Genomic DNA, 7,852 nt, shown 5'->3' with positions numbered 1-7,852 from the left:
AGAAAGGAATGATTTTTAACCACATTAAGTATGCTTCTCATTGAATGTTATGTTCCCATCTCTTAGTTGCATACATGTTATACATTACTTTCTGTTTTATTTTATTTTATTATTTAAATAATTATCCACTCTTTTATCTAGTTTATAGTTATTTTCCTGTAGGGCAGATCACCTATTTCCCACAGTCTTCAAATCTGTCACTTTCTCTCCTTAGTAATCACATAACCTGGCTCTTATCTTTGCTGTGATAACTGTAGGAGAAGCCAGATCAGAAATCTGTCTCCAGTGAGCAGCCCTGATGCATAAACAAAGTGTGGTTTCCACGGTACTAGATAATCATGCCTTTGGGTATTTCAAAGCAGGAAGCTAAATTTGAGATCTTGATTTTGTCAGTATGTGTTTTTCTACTGATAACACTTTGGAAAGATGTAGGTGTGTGGTTGTGAGGGTGGCAAATATTTCTCACTCTTTAGAAATTTATTTTTACTGTACTTGGTAACTAAGTATGAGTCATTTAGCTAGAGTATAGATGATGCTTTATCACATAATAGTGAGATTCATAAATGTTTCCTCTATAAGACTGACTCAATGAATACTTGTAAGTTTTTTCCCTCACTCTTTCCTCAAGCAAGAAATCTGATTTTTAACAATTGTAGGTATTTTCGAAAAATGAGTTTTTTCCTCTTTTTTCATAAAATTCAACTTTAATACAATATTTTAATGTCTTTTTTAAGTTTCATCAACAGGAGTTTTATTTATTTTCCCATAAGACACTGGAGTTTGTAATTAGATAAATTATTGAATTTTTTTCTGCTTATAGTGTTCCTGTATGTCTTATTTACTTATTTATTTATTTATTTATTTATTTATTTATTTATTTATTTATTTATTTATTTATCTTAAATTTTATTTTTTATTGAAATGTAGTTGACTTACAATGTTAGCTTCAAGTGTACAGCAAAGTGATTCAATTTGTATGGCTTATCAGTAAAGGACAAGTTACCAAGTTTCCTCACACTGAGCATATTCATTTATTGAGAGGGTATTAATCCATCAGAGATAAAACCAAAAGACAATATTGTAAGCAATCCCTGATATGAGACCAGATGGAAATAATGCTCAGCAGTGTTAAGAACAAGTCTGTGCACTGACATGTTCTTCAAACAACGTAGTATTTAGATCTAATGATATTTCCCACTTGGAAAGTAAATCACTGAATGTGCTTCCTGGCACCGTCTTCCTAGTGCCAGAACATGTCATGTTTTTTCCTTTGAAAGATCTTTCATAAAGAGATCGATGCCTTCAACTCAAGTTGAGCTAATCCTTACATGCTGGGTTCCTTTACTGCATACCAGAGAAAAAGAAATTCTGAGTTCCGTATTATGAAAATGAGCCCCTTCAAGTTCTCTCTTTTCTTCACCCGCCTGTCCCCTCAAACCCCACCACTTTCCTTCCCTGTCTCTGTCTCTGTCTCTCTCTTTCTTCCATATTTCTGGACTTCAAAGAGTCATAAACCCTCTCCTGGCTTTGTTATTCCTCTAATTTCTAAAGGACAGGGTCATATTTATAGACTGGCATCCTGCCCCTTCAACACAGTAGAGCACTGTGCGTAATCGTGCCGATTTGTGTTTGAGTCTGGACATACACTAACTCAGAATAATTAGGCAGTGAGGTAAAACATAGCAATAAACATTCTGAAGCCTTATTGCTTTTCATTAGTTGCACGGGATAACCCAGTGGTCTAGTCACAGGTAATGGGAGTTGAACACATTCCAAAGAGTCGGAGAAAGATCTCCTGATATGTGCCCTGAGAATTCACTCCCAAGAGTAACTTGAAGGATGCTTTTGCCGTTGTTCTTGTTACTGCCGTTTTCTGAGAGCCGCCCGAACAGTCAGAATGTTTTCAGTTCAGTGCCCATTATTCAAAAATAATTAACATCTTTGATGACTAACAACAGTGCAAATTGCACATTGTGAAGTAGTGGACAACAATCCTTGTGATTTTCCACATACAACCTCAGGTGAGCATCACAGAAATCTGGTGAGGAAAAGTAAGTGCACTTCCGCAGATCAAAGAATTCAGCAGTGGCAGAAATGGAATGCCCTCTTGGGTAGATCAGCTGACCAAGTGCCTTCCAGGAGAATCTTTGGACCAAAGCCATGACCGCTCCCAAGCCACCCTCCGTCCTCATAATTCTCTGGAATAAAACATATATATAGGAATTCACTATCATGAAAGACAGTTGATTCCATTGGGAACATTAGCTTTTTTTTTTTTTTTTTGAAAGTTGAGCCGAAAACATCTTCCTGAAGCCTTCATACATTCGAGTTCAAGTTTGCTTGCCTGAGAAATATTTAACTAACCTGAACTCCAAACTAGATTCTCCACTACACTTTCAACTAATCCCAGTGTGAGCTAGATTTCAGGTTTCACCATCTTTGCTTTTGACTTTGTAGCCAAGTAGATTTGAGTCTCTTAACGTCTCTCAGCTTGAACTTCATCCTGTGACAAATGAGATATTTAGGTCAGATCAATGTTTCCCAACCCCAACTGCCCTGCACAGTCCTTGCCAGTGGTAATAAATCAATGGGGACAAGAATAAGGAAGTGGAGGGAAAGCTGGGTGCCTGTCAAGTTAATATTTGAACTTGGCTGTAGACCAGAGGAAGACCCACTTCCTGTTCTGAACATTGGTGATTTTGCAAACTCTACAAAAAAGCTCTGCTCTTTCAAAACTGTGCTGGTGGTTTATGTGGTATTGAGACATTTGTATTGAAAGTAAACATCTCACTATCTCAGTGATTAAAAAAGACATAATGTTGAAGACGGGTTTATTTGACTTTAAAGGGGGCAAAGTTTGAAATACGCACCTCTAACTTGAGTGAATTTGAATGTTCTCTTTCCTTTTTGAAAACTTTTATTACTTCAAGAATGATTATTTGGGGCAATGATGAGTTTGTACCAAAAGCTTAGAAAATTACTCAACATTAGATAACTCATGCAAGAGTCTTTGAATGTGGTGACCAACTGTACATTATTTATTCCCTTCTTATAAAATTCACATCTCAGAGAAAACTTCTTAGGGAGAGCAGCATGGCAAAGTTCCCTATATGAGCTGCTTCTTTTCTGTACATGACAGACTTCATGCTGAAGGAAATCCTCAACTATGGTATCTCTCCTCTGCAACTTTTCTGTCCTCTGAAATTTTTCCCAAGTAGGACAAGTCACCGTGTTGATCATGCGCCTGGAGCACTCTGCACCGGCTCCTTTTATCCGGCTCCTGTGTGCGCTGGGATTGTTTGTTTTTTCCACCAGACCCACTGGAGGAATAAAGCCCTGTTTCTTTTTGTGTCTTCATCTCTGGCATATTGGCAATTTTCCACCTATTCATTCCTCTTCCCCTGAACCAGAGAAAGTGGATATCTTGCAACACATTTCTAGATATACTATGTAGATTTTGTAAGGGATGACATAACCAAAATATGAGAAAGGGAATGCATCAGAGACTCTAAAAGCAGAAGGATGTGACTCATCAAAGGAAATTTTAAATGAATACTCTCTTTCTAAGCTGAAAACAAAGAAAAGCAAAGCTTTTTAAATTCCAGAGGTTAAAGAGCAGAGGAAGTGAACAGAGCAATCTCAATGAGGCTTTGTTGGGGGATTGGGGTGGGGGATGGCATATGCTAAAGGAAATTGTCAAGATGTCTAATTTTGCTGATCACGGTAAATATTTGTTTCATCCTTGTTGTTATTTGTTTAGTTTTTGGTTTGTTTTGTCCCACTTCCGAAGCCCCTCACTCTGGGGAGCACCTTCCTGTGGGAGCCTGGGAGGTCAGGTCCCAGCTCTGGCTGCAGGACGCTGTGCCTCTATCTTGCAGTTCCCATTTTGGACACTTGTATTGTTCTTGGCCAATCACATGTCCCCACCTGGACGTCTGAATCCAGTGGAAATGAGCCCGGAGAGGCTGCAGATGCTGCAGCATCAACGTCTGGTTACCAAAGACAGTAGAGGAATTGGGGAAGTAACTGGACCCCTGTCACGTGCCAAAAGAGGCGTTTCTGGCAACGGTTGTATTGAAGGATCAATGATCACAGCAAAGTGTCCTCCACCAGGCTGTTCACAAGGGCAGATTTTGACTGTGAGGGGTTCTGCCTATTTTTTGAACCCAGTTTCCCCACCCGCCACCAGTCTTCCTAGTAATTTAGTAAGCTACCCAATTTCCTTTCAAAATATTTATTTCAATTCACCAGAGTCTGTGATTGAATGCAAGTATGATCCTTGCTAATTCAATCATTCTCAAAGAAATGCTGGGTAAACCCAGGTACTGTTTTATTGTCCCTGAAAGAGAAGCATTTGTATACACAGGTGATAGATTGGTAGACATCGTAGAGAAAGGACTAGAAAGATTGCATTGAACCGGCCACATCAGTGACCTAAGGCTGGCACTGCAAATCGATACTAAACAGAAGAAGGGTAGATTTCTAAACCGTTATGACTCTTCAAAATGTTTTCTCTGTTAAAACAATTTCAACTTCTCAATATGAAGTCATAATATTTCAAAACAAAGAAATACTTACAAAATCACAGGCGAGAATGAAGATTTGACTGTCCATATTTTTAAGACAATGGGAGCACCAGGATGACTACCAAGTGGCTCCTGGGGAATCAAGTAGATCCATCTATCGACTATAATCTTGAAAAGCAATATAGTGATATGTATTGGGTTATTATAACGTTCGTATTCTTGACCCAGTAATTCCACTCCTGGGAAATTGTACTGAAGAAATAACAACGGGAAAAATGTGTATGAGAATAGTCATGGGGAGGTGGAGGCGGGTAGAGCTCAGCGGTTGAGTGTGTGGTTAGCGTGCACAGAGTCCCGGGTTCAATCCCCACTACCTCCATTCTAAAAAAAAAAAAATGGTAGGAAAAATGTTAAAAAAAAAAAAGGAATATTCATTACAGAACTCCCTAAAATTGTAGAAAGGTCGAAAACAAATTGAGTGTCCAGAAATGGGTGAGACAGTCACCAGTACTGTTCAAAACTGTGTTCTTTCTCCTCTCAGGCCCATGGTAGACCTGTATTTCCCTGAGCCCCTGAAGTCAGGCAGAGCCAGGTAAATGAGGATGTGAGCCTTCCTTCCAGGCAGAAGCTTTAAAACTGCATGTGAGTCTCCCCTCCAAGTAAGATGTCCTGGAGAGAGCCTGAACCCACAATGTGAACAGCATGAGTGAAGTAAAGCTTTCTGACTGTAAACCTGCTAACATCTTGGAACTGAGTGTTACCACAGCGTAACTAGTCTACTCTGAGCAAATGAACAGGCTAAATCAATTATGATCTTTAATGATATGAGGGAAAGAAGCAAGATATTTACTATCTATTTGCACTTGCAGACAAAGGCCTAAAATAGGAACAAATGAAAATAACTGGAGTATGACAGATGGAAATGTAATTTTTTTTAAATCTTTTAAACTTCTACTGAAAAATTTGGAAGATAACCAGTGTCCTTTTCAAAACAATTCATATAGACATTGAAATTTCTTTAAATTGATTAAATAAATATTAAACTGAACATTAAAATAAACATTTACTTGAGAAATATTTAAAAACAAATTTTTGGATATCTGGTAAATTTTTCATATCATGATTTTAATTCATATGTTGATAACTCTGCTCCTTACCTGAATCACTGGAGATTTCCATTATATTTTTAAGGGGACCAAGGTTGTTATATGTGTCAAACTCGTACTTTTAGAAGGATTTCACTAAGAAGACAATAATGAACAAAAAGGTTTTATTCGTAACAGCAGCATATACAGGATCCTTAATTTGGGCACAGACAAACAAGACTTCATGGGGAGGCCTTGCACAGTGGAATCTGATAGACAGATCAACTCTGTTATGAGATCTGCAGCTATTTTGCTATTTTGGGACAAGCCAAACCCACTGCAAATAACAACTTCCGCCAACTGCCTGTAAAACCCTCCCCAGACTTGAGTGAGAACTACTTGTGGGAACGTTCATCCAACAGGCTGGTCTCTTTTTCAGACACACCCCTTTCAAAACCCACCAATCAGCATTTACCCTTCATACCTCATCTACATGAAAACCCACCAATCAGAACTTATCACTCAGCACCCCCTCATCTGCATAAGAACCCACCAATCAGCTCCTAGCCCCCAGGCATAAAACAACCAAGTCTGTATGCAGAGAGCGGGGTCCAGTCTAACTGGAGACCTGTCTGCAGGTTTCTCGAAATAAACCTGTCTCTGCTGTTGAGCTGTCTCTGATCCTTCCTTTCTCTCCGATTCTAACAGAACCCACTGTACAAGGTCTACTGTTGTCTTACTGGTCAAAAGGTTTTTCAGGAAGCCATCCACTACATTGACCCTAAAAATATTTTTTCACCAAAATAAATGGAAGAAAATCTTTCTCTTCTTCGTTTGTTTCATTCTATAAAAATGCAAGACGTAAATTGTATAACTAATTTAGTTTCTCATAACTCATCTAGCCAAAAGGCTTAGTGCAATTTAATAGCAATATTTTATTTCTGTAGCATCTTTTACCTTATATTTCTATATAATGTTTACTTGCGATAATATTGCTTCACCTAACTAAATTTCCATAGCTCTGATGTTCTCTGTTTTATTATAACCCACTTCAAGTCTTTTACATAGAGTGCAGGATACATGTAAATAAAATCGTTTGATGGAAACATGCCATAGTACAGAGCTAGTAACTCAATAACTACTCACTGCGAGCTGGCTGAGAAAGGCATACATCTCATTGTCTCTACTTGTCAGCGAGGCCCGAGTTATTTGAATCTCAGTTCTGTTCAGATGGATGTGTTTGGTCTTCTACAGATTCTCAGGTACCCCTTGTTCTCAGCGGGCAGAGATCCTGTCTGGTGTGGTGGATGCTGGAGAAATGTTTGTTTTCACATCCCCCTCCTTACAGCAAAGACCACCCAGGGCACACCTCTCCTCCTCATGAGATTTCTTTATTACGAACTTATTCTGAAGACTGTTACACCTTGACTTTTCCTATTTTGTGACATTTTACTTCTGCTTTTTTTTAAGGATTTAAAAGATATTCCTTAAATCTGGTCTTGTCTCTTACAATATTAAGAAATGTTATTTCTCATTTCCTCCACATGATTCCTAGCAATTAGAGCTATGGGCAGTGAAGGAACTTCTGGAGTAGAAGAGAAAAATAAATGACTGTTGAAAGCTGTCTGAACAGATGCTACTCAAAGCCAAAGCCCTGGAATTTACTGTCTAACTTGAAGCTTGAAGAGCTTCATTTTGCTTCATCATAGAATATGAAATAATCACAGCTGTAGGAATAATCCTGCAGAGAATCAGGGAGCGGGAGAGACAGCAGGGAAGAGAAAGGAACAAGAAACCTGGTGAGACGGCGTGGACACTGGTACAGTGAGGAGACCCGTGGGGGCCCCCAGTGCTAACAGTGCCCTGTGATTCTCTGGAAGAGGGCACGAAAGGTGAGATTTCCAGTGGTTTTTATTGTTGCAATCCAACTACCTCTCCCCCTTAAAGTCTATTAAAGCCTCTTATCCACATAGACTCTGTGTGTTTATGTGAATCAAAGTAAGTTTTCTTGGTACATAAAAGGCGTGGTTTTCATGGGATCTGAGTACTCCAAACCATACCGTATCTGAAACAGAAGTCGTGGTGTCAGATGCCAACATCAGACTGTAAGTCCCTGGGGGCTGGACTTCCTGCAAACCAGGCACTGCAGTTCCACTCCATTGTTTCCACGGCATCTCGGCCTTTAATGAGAAGTGTGAACCAGCGGACACTTGGCTTGCACTAGGAAGCAATATCAGTGAC

Source organism: Vicugna pacos, chromosome 2 (assembly GCF_048564905.1).
Source record: "Vicugna pacos chromosome 2, VicPac4, whole genome shotgun sequence".
Taxonomy (NCBI): Eukaryota; Metazoa; Chordata; class Mammalia; order Artiodactyla; family Camelidae; genus Vicugna; species Vicugna pacos.
This window is presented reverse-complemented; position numbering follows the sequence as displayed.